The 9882-nt window shown below is 39.8% G+C and overlaps 1 pseudogene; it reads left to right on the top strand.

The window, feature by feature from the left end:
* The first annotated feature begins 578 nt into the window (after positions 1 to 578).
* LOC133069874 (transcriptional adapter 2-beta-like) lies at positions 579 to 2066 on the top strand (annotated as a pseudogene).
* The last annotated feature ends 7816 nt before the right edge of the window (positions 2067 to 9882 follow it).

The raw sequence follows: 9882 nt of genomic DNA, 5'->3' as shown, positions 1-9882 counted from the left end.
TGTTCATATCTTGACACAAAGCAGAATTAAGATATTCCTTACAATACAACCTTGTTTTCTTTCTAAAATAATTATTTTAACCTCAGATTTTGTATTTTGTTACCAAAATAGAAGATAATATAAATAAGTAAATGATAAAATAAGACTTTAGGACCCTATATAATTATGCATCTTTTATAATAAAGTTCAGTTGTGTCAAATATATGTATACAATTCCAGGAGAGGGAAGAAGAGGAAGACTATATTTATAAAGTGTTATCAATCCACATTAAACATGGGACACTTTATTTATTTTTCTATTTTCTAAATAAGAGATTCAGATAAGTTTTGATTGAGGTAAATGGACAAGAGTTTGAGCAAACTTCAGGAGATAGTGAAGGACAGAGAAGCTTGGCGTGCTGCAGTCCATGGGTTTTCAAGGAGTGGAGCCTGGCTTAGCGACTGAACATCTATGGGCTTATGTGTTTAAAATAATAAAGTTTGGATTCTATTTTGCTTGACAATACCTTTGTATCCCCAATTTTAAAAAATGCAGAGAGGGTGGCAGTGGCGGGGGCCAAGGTAGCAGGTGGGGGAAGATGGGGGAACTTGGTAAGAAGTACTGTGTGTACTGCTGGGTGGAGGTGAGCCCACTGCACTTCTGCTGCATCAACTGCCAGGACATTGAGCTGTGTGTTCTGAGTGCTTCTCAGCTGGTACAGAGATCAGCCACCACTGCCGCTATCTTGGCTACTGTTGCAATGAAAAGTCAATTCTGATTCCATGTTGGAAGTGTTTCTTTGACATGCTTTTTTGTTGCTTCAGTTATTATAATCATACATAATGGCCTGCCTCAGAGAATTCTGCCTCTATCCCTGTTAAACTAAAGTGCCTTTGTTCATGATCCTGCCCACCTGTGGATGGCAAGAAGGAAGAAATGAACACGTCTCCTGCTTGAGACTTGCCATTCTAGGAGATATTTGCAAGATTAATAGCTTTTATACTTTGTTTCCCCTTCTCCTCCCATCTCTGACCCATAAAAGAACCTGGTATCCAGGAGAAGATAGCTATTTTGAGACATTAGTCTGCCATCTTCTTGGTCAGCCAAATCACCAAATAACACCTTGCCTCAACACCTTGTCTCCAATTCATTGGCCTGTCATGCAGCCAGCCAGACAAGCTTGGACGCAGTAACACTACCATCTGGTGGCCACAAGGACAGCTGCTGCTGGATGCCACTGAGCAGTTTGGCTTTGGAAACCTGGAGGATATGGCTGCTCACATGGAAGCTTTCCAGACTCCCCAGGAAGTGTTGGCTGAGCAGCATCAGCTGGACTACTTGCCCCTGTGTGACAACTACACGAGAGAGAAGGATGACCAGGACAGTGAGATGTTCATCAGCTGGCTCTCAACTAAGACTACCATGCTGTGGAGATAGAGCTGAAGTTCGCACATATGGACATATGCCTGCAGAAGCTCAAGGAGTGGAAGCAGTGCAAGAAAACCACAGGTGACTACAACTTGGTGCCTGCCTTCCTAGGCAAGGACAAGGAGAAGGAGGCTAAGCACAAGGTCACCAGGGAGGAGAAAAAGTTGTGATTGAAGCTGCAGCCACTCAGACGGTTAATTTCCTGTGAAGAGTTTGACAACCTGTTCCATAACATACACAAAAAGAAGATGCTATGCACCAACGTCCGGCAGCTGCAGTGGAACCAGCCCAAAGGCATCACCAAGATGGAGGAATTATCTAAGCATGAGGTGGCCCAGCACGAGTGCAAGAAGAGGAAGAAGAACAGGATTGAGGCAGGCACCAAGTGAGGTAAGGAGGATGGTTAGGATGGCAAGATCACTGCCATCCGGAACCTGCCCAGCTTCAATCGCCTATTGGATGATAAGAAGGTGCTCTCCAGCTCGCTGAACTTGATCCCCATGTGCTACGTGACCATGAAGACCATCATCTTCAAGAACCACCTCCATAATTGGCAGACATCCCCTCTAAGAGTCAGCTTCTGGGCTATCTGGACAAAGTCCTCAAGAAAAGGTTTTTAAACTTCTTCATGGAAAGTATATCCAGGGATCGTTCCTAAAGCTGTAGCTGTGAAGGCTGGAACGATGCTGTAAATCTTGTAAGCTAAAATGACAAGGGGTTTAGGAGGAGGGATGGAGAGGAAACAATTTTTTCCCCCAATATTGCCCATTACTGCTCATTTTTAAGCAAATTGAGTTTTGGGGTTTTTTTTTTCAGGGGGGGGGTTAGGATATAAATTCTTTATATAGTTCTCTGAAGAAGCAACAGTAACAATCTTATATCAATCAAGGAGGAGACAAATACATGTATATTTTAACTTAGTCCTAAACCTAGTACTTTAAGATGACAATTGCCTTTAAGTGTTCAATTTGGAGAATATTATGATGAAATTTGGAAATTTATGTTTACTTGTGACTTTCTTTCCATTGGTTCATGACTGTTGTGCTGTGGGTGGAGGCAAATCTTTCCCTGCAAGGCTACCAGCTTCACCCTGTGACCTGAGCTCTGCCAGCTGCCCCACAGCCTGGCATGTGGCACTTTAGGTGGGGGCTGGGCAGGGCAGGTGAAAGAGAGGCCAGGGAAGGACAGGGTGGACATCCACAGGGACTTGCAAGGAGGAATCTGGTGTTGCACAATTTGGCTAAACTGAGCTTCCCCGTAACCGCTGGCAGTGGCAGAGTTTGAGCTAGTAACTTCCAAACCGACTGCTAGGGAGCTCACCATGGAAGGAGCAGCAGCTCTCAGCAGGCTCCCCTGGGTCTCTGGTGATGCAGGGACCAATGCAGACTGCCAGAACATTAAGCCTCTTCTACTAGGGGTGCTTTTGCTGCTCTTAGAGCTTGTGTACATTGTATTTGGAAGAACTCATTTTAGGAAACTCATGGCTGAGAGTTTTGAGTCCTGCTACTAGCTCCCTCCAGGGTTTTCACCCCAGTAGCAAGTACCTCTTTCACTGAGATTGGCTATGTGTCTTACTTGGGTGGCATCAGGCACTTGGCTAGGCCACGATGGGAGGGGCCCCTAGAGGCCTCTAAGCTTGGGCACTGCTTCACTGGGTCACTGTCTTGAACCAGACTCAGGGGTGGCTCTGCCCAACTCTGTTTAAAGATGGTTACAGAGGCACTTTTTCATGGACATGCACTATACCTTCCTACCGGAACTTGAGGAATCCTTTGTTTTCCAGCTGCTTGGGGCTCTTGTGTCCAAGACCTTGCAGTAGAGTCAGTAGAATGGCCAGACCCCAGGATTCTCTCCTCCCTTGTAGCTACCAAGACTATTTACCTCCCAGAATGTCTGGGCTTGAAGTTACATTACAGTGAAGTTATTAAAAACAAAAACAAAAACAAAAAAGAAAAACTTCATCATTTCCAAGGATGACTTAATTAAGGTGCCTTTTTCTTTCTATTTACATTCTTCTGTCCCCTAGGGTAAATTTGCAGCATTAAATAAACACTTCAAATATATTGTATATGGCTTTAGTTGTAAACCTCATCACATGCTGGCAGAGCAGTACTCCATGTGACCTGAGAACAAGCCTGGGACTTCCCTCTGACCATGAAGTAGCAGGCAGTGGTGTGCCTCCTGAGCACCCCCTGCGTGCTGTCTCCTGCAGGATAACCACGGCTGACACTGCAGAGCAGAGATAGACACAGTGCTATGTTTTTACAGGTGTTCTGGCCAGTGTTTCTCACTTGGGGTTCCTGGGCCAGCAGTGCCAGCATTCCCTGGGAACCTGCTAGAATGTCACGGACTCAGGCCCTGCTCAGTCTTCTAGGGGTGGGGCCATGGCGCTGTGTTTCTGTGAGCCTTCCAGGTGACTAGTCTAAAATTTGAGAACTACTAGCTTTAGCTACTCTGGTATCATCGATTTTCTATATTGGATTCCTAATTTGGTGAGATTTTAAATTTAGTCTTATTTTTTTATAAAATGATTCCCAGGCTTTCATTAAGCTTGAGAAGCAAAAACTTCTTGTAAATGTTCATGGCCCTGGCTGAGAATTTTGTGTTTAAGCAGGTTTTCAGTGTGTGTATGTTTTTGACAGTATGGATATATTTAGGCTTGACTGTTTTTAAACACCACAATGAATGTATAATTTATGTTAAACTATGAACACTTAGTTACAAAGGAAAAGTGATATTATGATCGGTTGCCTCTTGTCCCATCAACCCCGCTGTTACTGTTACACTAGTTCTTCCCCTGCTGTTAGCTTGGAGCCTTTGATCTTCTGTATTTAATTCTCATGATAAATTAGTCACCATAATCCCATGGAATTAGGTCTTTTCAAAACTGAAACTCTCTGGGTCACAGAAGATAATCAAGCTATTCAGAATAATGCTCTGGATGGCCAGCATTCCAATAATGTATTCAAACCAAAACTCTGCCTACTACTCATATTTCTCTTTTAACATTAAACAGGTTGAGAACCAAAAAAAAGAGAGAGAGAGAGAGAGAGAGCTTTGCTTATATGTTAATCTACATGTTTAGTTTCCTAAACTAAAAAGTAAAAGGAAGATTAATGTAAAAAGGTAACAAAGTTAAACAGGAAGATTTGTGATCAACCAGTTTGTTGTAAATGATACTTTTAAAATTTTTCCATAGGAACTTGCATGCTATCTCTCTTTATTCTCTGTCTAGAGATCTAACTGTTTTCTATTTGGACAGCAATGATGGATTTACTATGTCCACAAAAGCCCAGAACATCCTTAGACTAAAATGTCCATGCAAATTGATTCTATGTCCATGCAAACTGACATACATCTGGATACTATTTCTAGAGCTAAACATAATCACAAGGAATCATTATTGCAAATCATATTGACAGCAATAACCATCTTAGACAGAGATGATTAAAAGGATATTGAATAAAACACCAGATGACAAGACTGGTGTTTTCTGTAAGCATAATATACAAATAGAATGTCACAAGAAAGTTACATCCTGACACACCTTGTAGGCTTGGGATATCTTGTAGGAATGAACTCTTTTGAATTAAAGGGAGAATAATTTCTTATTTACCAAGAAATGTCGTATGACAAACTCTACTATATCCTCTTTATAACTATTGTATAAAATTATGCTTAAATCAACTTTAAAATTCTTGCTCTGCATGTACAGTTATGCTCCTAATTTTTAGTGTTATAATACCCCAACAGTAAGATTCCCTCTAGCTATTTTTGCATGTAGAATATCTGGACTGTGTGAACACTTAAAAACTACTATTGCAAATTTGCTTCTGCTGTTTAGGACTGATAAAATCATTTCCAGGACCCCTTGGAAAATTAGACTGTCAGGATTTTCTCAGTCTGCTTGAGAAGCAATCATACTGTTGGGTTTATTTAAAATTCCAATGGGATTGGAGCTAAGTTAGCAAGCTTGTTCGAGGTAAAAAAGAAGTAGCTAGATGGAACTATATTAATCTATATATCTTATGAAACTAAATTTCAAGTACACAATATATGGTAAATTTGGTCAATAATGCTAGAATAAGTTTTAAAATAAAAGAACAATTATTTCCTTTCCCTATTCCTTTTGTTTAAAAATATTGTCCTTTAGAATTTAGTGACAGCAATTGATTAGAAATCATATACAATATATTTATTCACAGATAAATTCTGGAAAATATATTCCTTGGTAGCTTACAATTTGTATTTCCTATAAATCTCATCTCTTACAGTATTTTTTAAAAGTGCCTTGACAAGCCAAATATGTTCTTGAATATTTGAGCAGCTTGTGTTAAAAATGTAGGTTTGTTTTTTTTTTTTTTGCCACGCTCAGTGACTGTCATAGGAAACAGTTGCAAATAGCATCTGCTTCCATGGCTGACGCCAGGGCAGTATTGGATCCTTGAAATGTCCAAAGGGTCTGTCTGGACGGTGATGAGCTTTCTGTGGGCCCGTTTATTGTTGTTTAGGTTGCAGTAATAGAAATATTGTTAAACAATCTGTTTTTTGATTATCAATTTTGTCTGCAGTGCTAAACTATAAAAATGATGTTAATGACAGTTTTCCAAATTATATGTAAGCATTCCCCAAGTACGTTTACACTATTTATAGTGAATCAGCAAATTGCAAGGGGAATAGATAAAAATATGTGTATTTTTAAGGATAGATTCCCAGTGTCTTTATGCTTTAGTTGTACTCATTATCAATAGTGTAACTAACATTTATTTACTATTTCTTATCCGTTCTACCCTAAACACTTTACATATATCACTGCATTATTTCCTAACAACAAATAAGCACAGCTAGAAAGATTATTACTACTTTGCAAATAAGGAAATTGAAGCTTTTAAAGGTATAATACTATGGACAAATTCTAAAAGCTGGAGCCAAAATGTGACTGTGGTCCAGGTCTGGAAGCAGGATGTGACTGAAGAGGAAAATGTGTAGTTCTCCACTGAAAATTGATGCTCCATCCCCCCGCTCTCATTCCTGATTTTAGAAAAGGTTTACATTTACAAAGATTCAGATGCAATTTTCAACTATTCTAAAAACAGCAGGACACACTTGACTTTAATAGTTTTCTTAGCTGAAATTTTATGTTTTTTTTTTTTTTAAGAACAATTTATGAGAAAAGGTTATTTTGATGCATTTTGTGTTCAACTTCCCTTTTAGTGATTCATTTTTGTCTATTTCTTCCCATCTGTCTACTAATAAAATGTGAAATTTAATAAAGAAGGTAGACTGTGGAAGGTAGAATGATTGGTCCCCAAAGATATCTACATCCTAACCCCTGGAATCTATGAACAGGTAAAGATTCATGACAAAGGAAGTAGATTTAAGGTTGCCAAAAAGCTGACCTTAAAATAAAAAGATTATCCTAGATCATCAGGATGGTCATGAAAAATGGAAAATAGAAGCAGATGAGCGTTTAGAGTGATGTCATGTGAGAAAAACTTAACCTACATTTGCTGACTTTGAAGATGGAGGATGAGAGCATGGGCCAAGAAATGGTATGGCCTCTAAAAGCTGGAAAAGGCAAAGAAACAGATTCTCCCCAAGAACCTCTAGAAATGAACACCAAACTTAATTCAGTCCAATAAGATCTATGTCAGACTGATTTATGAAATATAGGATTATATTCTGCAGTTAAGACACTAAATCGTTGCTAATTTCTTTCAACAGCAATACAAAAGCAGCATATTAATATTGTTTCAGGTCATTATGAATCAGAACCCTCACTCTAACCCCTGCACTGTTTGGGGTGAGAAGAGGGTTATCTACAAAGATCAAATAACTCTTTGGAGCTAAAACTAAATAATTCAGGGGAGTTTTTGACACTGATTCTATTTTTCCTACACTAATGAATACACATACCTCTTGCAGAAGACATAGGTCAGAAGTACATGTATATATGCCCTTTGTGATCAATATGCAAAAAAATCACTTTATAAAAAATCAAATGGGTTATTCAATTATTTATCTCATTATTTAGTCAGTTATCAGATGATCTTGTTCTAAAAATTACATAATTATTCATACAACTTAGGACACAAAAATATCTTTCAAAATAAGGGAGAGAACAAGGGAGGATAAGAATTCAGAATTAAGGAATGTGAAGTGAAGTTAGTCTTTAGGAATAAATCATTAAAAAGAAAAATCATCACATATTAAAAAAAAAAAGAGGGTACTCCTTATGTTTCTTACAAAAATCATACCTAACATATAAGAACACTCAAATGTTGAAAACAAATTGAATTATACTTCTGGTCAGGAAGTAGAAAGTCTCAAGAGACCAGGGAAAACTCCAAATAGGCTGCAAATTCATAGTATTAGGGACCCACCAGAAATCTGATGATGCAATAAATCTGTAAAAGCTATATTGCATAAATAGATGAGCACTTAAATAATTTCTATGCTTGGTGGTATGAGATGAGGAAAGGCAAACACACCATACAGAAGGATGAGAAGAAATGCCTTAAGTTTCAGCAAATTCTTAATGTGACACGTGAGTGAACCTGTTGGATTCAAAACTAGTGGCGCCTCAGAGATATGATTTGAATTCACTTGCTAATTCCTTCTCATGTGCCATTTACTAAGGGCACAAAAGCCTGGGGAAAGGGAAAAAAGACCTGAGAAAATATACCCACAGGATATTGGGTTATCTTAGTCCTTTAGGGCTGCTATAACAAAATGCCTTAAATGACAGAAAGTTATTTCTCAAGAGTTCTGGAGGCTGGAAGTCCAAGATCAAGGTGCCAGCATGGTTAAAAGAGGACCTTACTCCAAGTTGTAGAGTTTTCATTGTATCTTCACATGGCAAAGGGCAAAGAGATGCAAGCAGACAATTGAAAGTTAAAGTCACAGTTGTGTCTGACTCTTTGCAACCAACCCCATGGACTATACAGTCCATGCAATCTTAGGGTAGAATACTGGAGTGGGTAGCCTTTCCCTTCTCTAGAAGATCTTCCCAATCCCGGGACAGAACCCAGGTCTCCTGCATTGCAGGCAGATTCTTTACCAACTGAGCTATCAGGGAAGCCCTTACAAGTGTCTTAAAGAGTTTAGTATAATGGTGTCCTGTCAAGGCAGGACAGTGGGAGAAAGGAGAAAACCAGATAATAATCCAAGGCTTTCACTGAGTCAGTAGTGGCAAAAAAATTCCCTGAAATCTAGGGACCTTTAACAGATTACAGCTGCAGCACACAAAAGTCTGGGAGTAAGTCATCTAATTGGAGAGAAAAGTATTTCTAGGTACAGAAAGAAGGGAGCTACACTAGAGAAACAAGGGACTCCTCCCACCTGCCCAAAATTAGAGCTGAAAAGTAGAACTCTGACATCTCACTGAAGATCACATCCCAAACACTGATGGGACCGGAGGTCTGTATCCCGATCACCTGATTCACAGATGGGCCGAACTCCTCCCGGGTCCCTTGGCATACAATGCTGGTGACGGAACCAGAGCTGATGGGGCTGTAGCTGAGTTCTCAGGTTACAGAACTGTTTGCAGGTCCATAGTTGAGACCATGGCCATTAGGTGTCAGCTTGACTTCTAAAAATGGCTCTCTTTGGCCAAGGACTGCACTGAAGTTTAACAGTCTTCTGGTTCTCGAGTGCCTCCCATGCACTTTTGTTCATGGGTATTTGTTATTGTTGTGCAGTCCCTAAGTCCCGTCCAACTCTGCAACCCTGGGGACTGCAGCATGTCAAGCTTCCCCGTCCTTCACTATCTCCCAGAGTTTGTTCAGATTGATGTCCAGAGTTGGTCATGCTATCTAACCATCTCATCCTCTGTTGCCCTCTTCTCCTTCTGCCCTCAATCTTTCCCAGCATCAGGGACTTTCCCAATGAGGTGACCCTTTGAATCAAGTGGCCAAGATCTTGGAGCTTCAGTTTCAGCATCAGTCCTTCCAATGAATATTCAGCGCAGATTTCCTTCAGGATTGACTGGTTTCACCTCCTTGCAGTCCAAGGGACTCTCCAGTATCTTCTATAGCACTACAATTTGAAAGCATCAATTCTTTGGCATTCAGCCTTCTTTATGGTATTATTCTCACATCTATACCTGACTACTGGAAAAACCATAGCTTTGACTATACGAATCTTTGTCAGCAAAGTGATGTCTCTGCTTTTAAATATGCTGTTTAGGTTTGTCATAGCTTTCCTTCTAAAGAGCAAGCATCTTTGATTTTCATGTTTGCAGTTACTGTCCACAGAGATTTTGGAGCCCAAGTAAATAAATTTTGTCACCATTTCCATTTTTTCTCCACCTATTTGCCATGAAGTGATGGGCCCAGATGCCATGATCTTAGTTTTTTGGATGTTGAGTTTTAATCCAGATTTTCATTCTCATTTTTTGCCATCATCAAGAGGCTCTTTAGTTCCTCTTCACTTCCTGCCATTAGAAGGATGTCATCTGAATATCTGAGGTTGTT

This window comes from Dama dama, chromosome 15, assembly GCF_033118175.1.
Source record: "Dama dama isolate Ldn47 chromosome 15, ASM3311817v1, whole genome shotgun sequence".
NCBI lineage: Eukaryota > Metazoa > Chordata > Mammalia > Artiodactyla > Cervidae > Dama > Dama dama.
The sequence above is the reverse complement of the archived record's forward strand: the minus strand, read 5'-3'. Positions and strand labels throughout refer to the sequence as shown.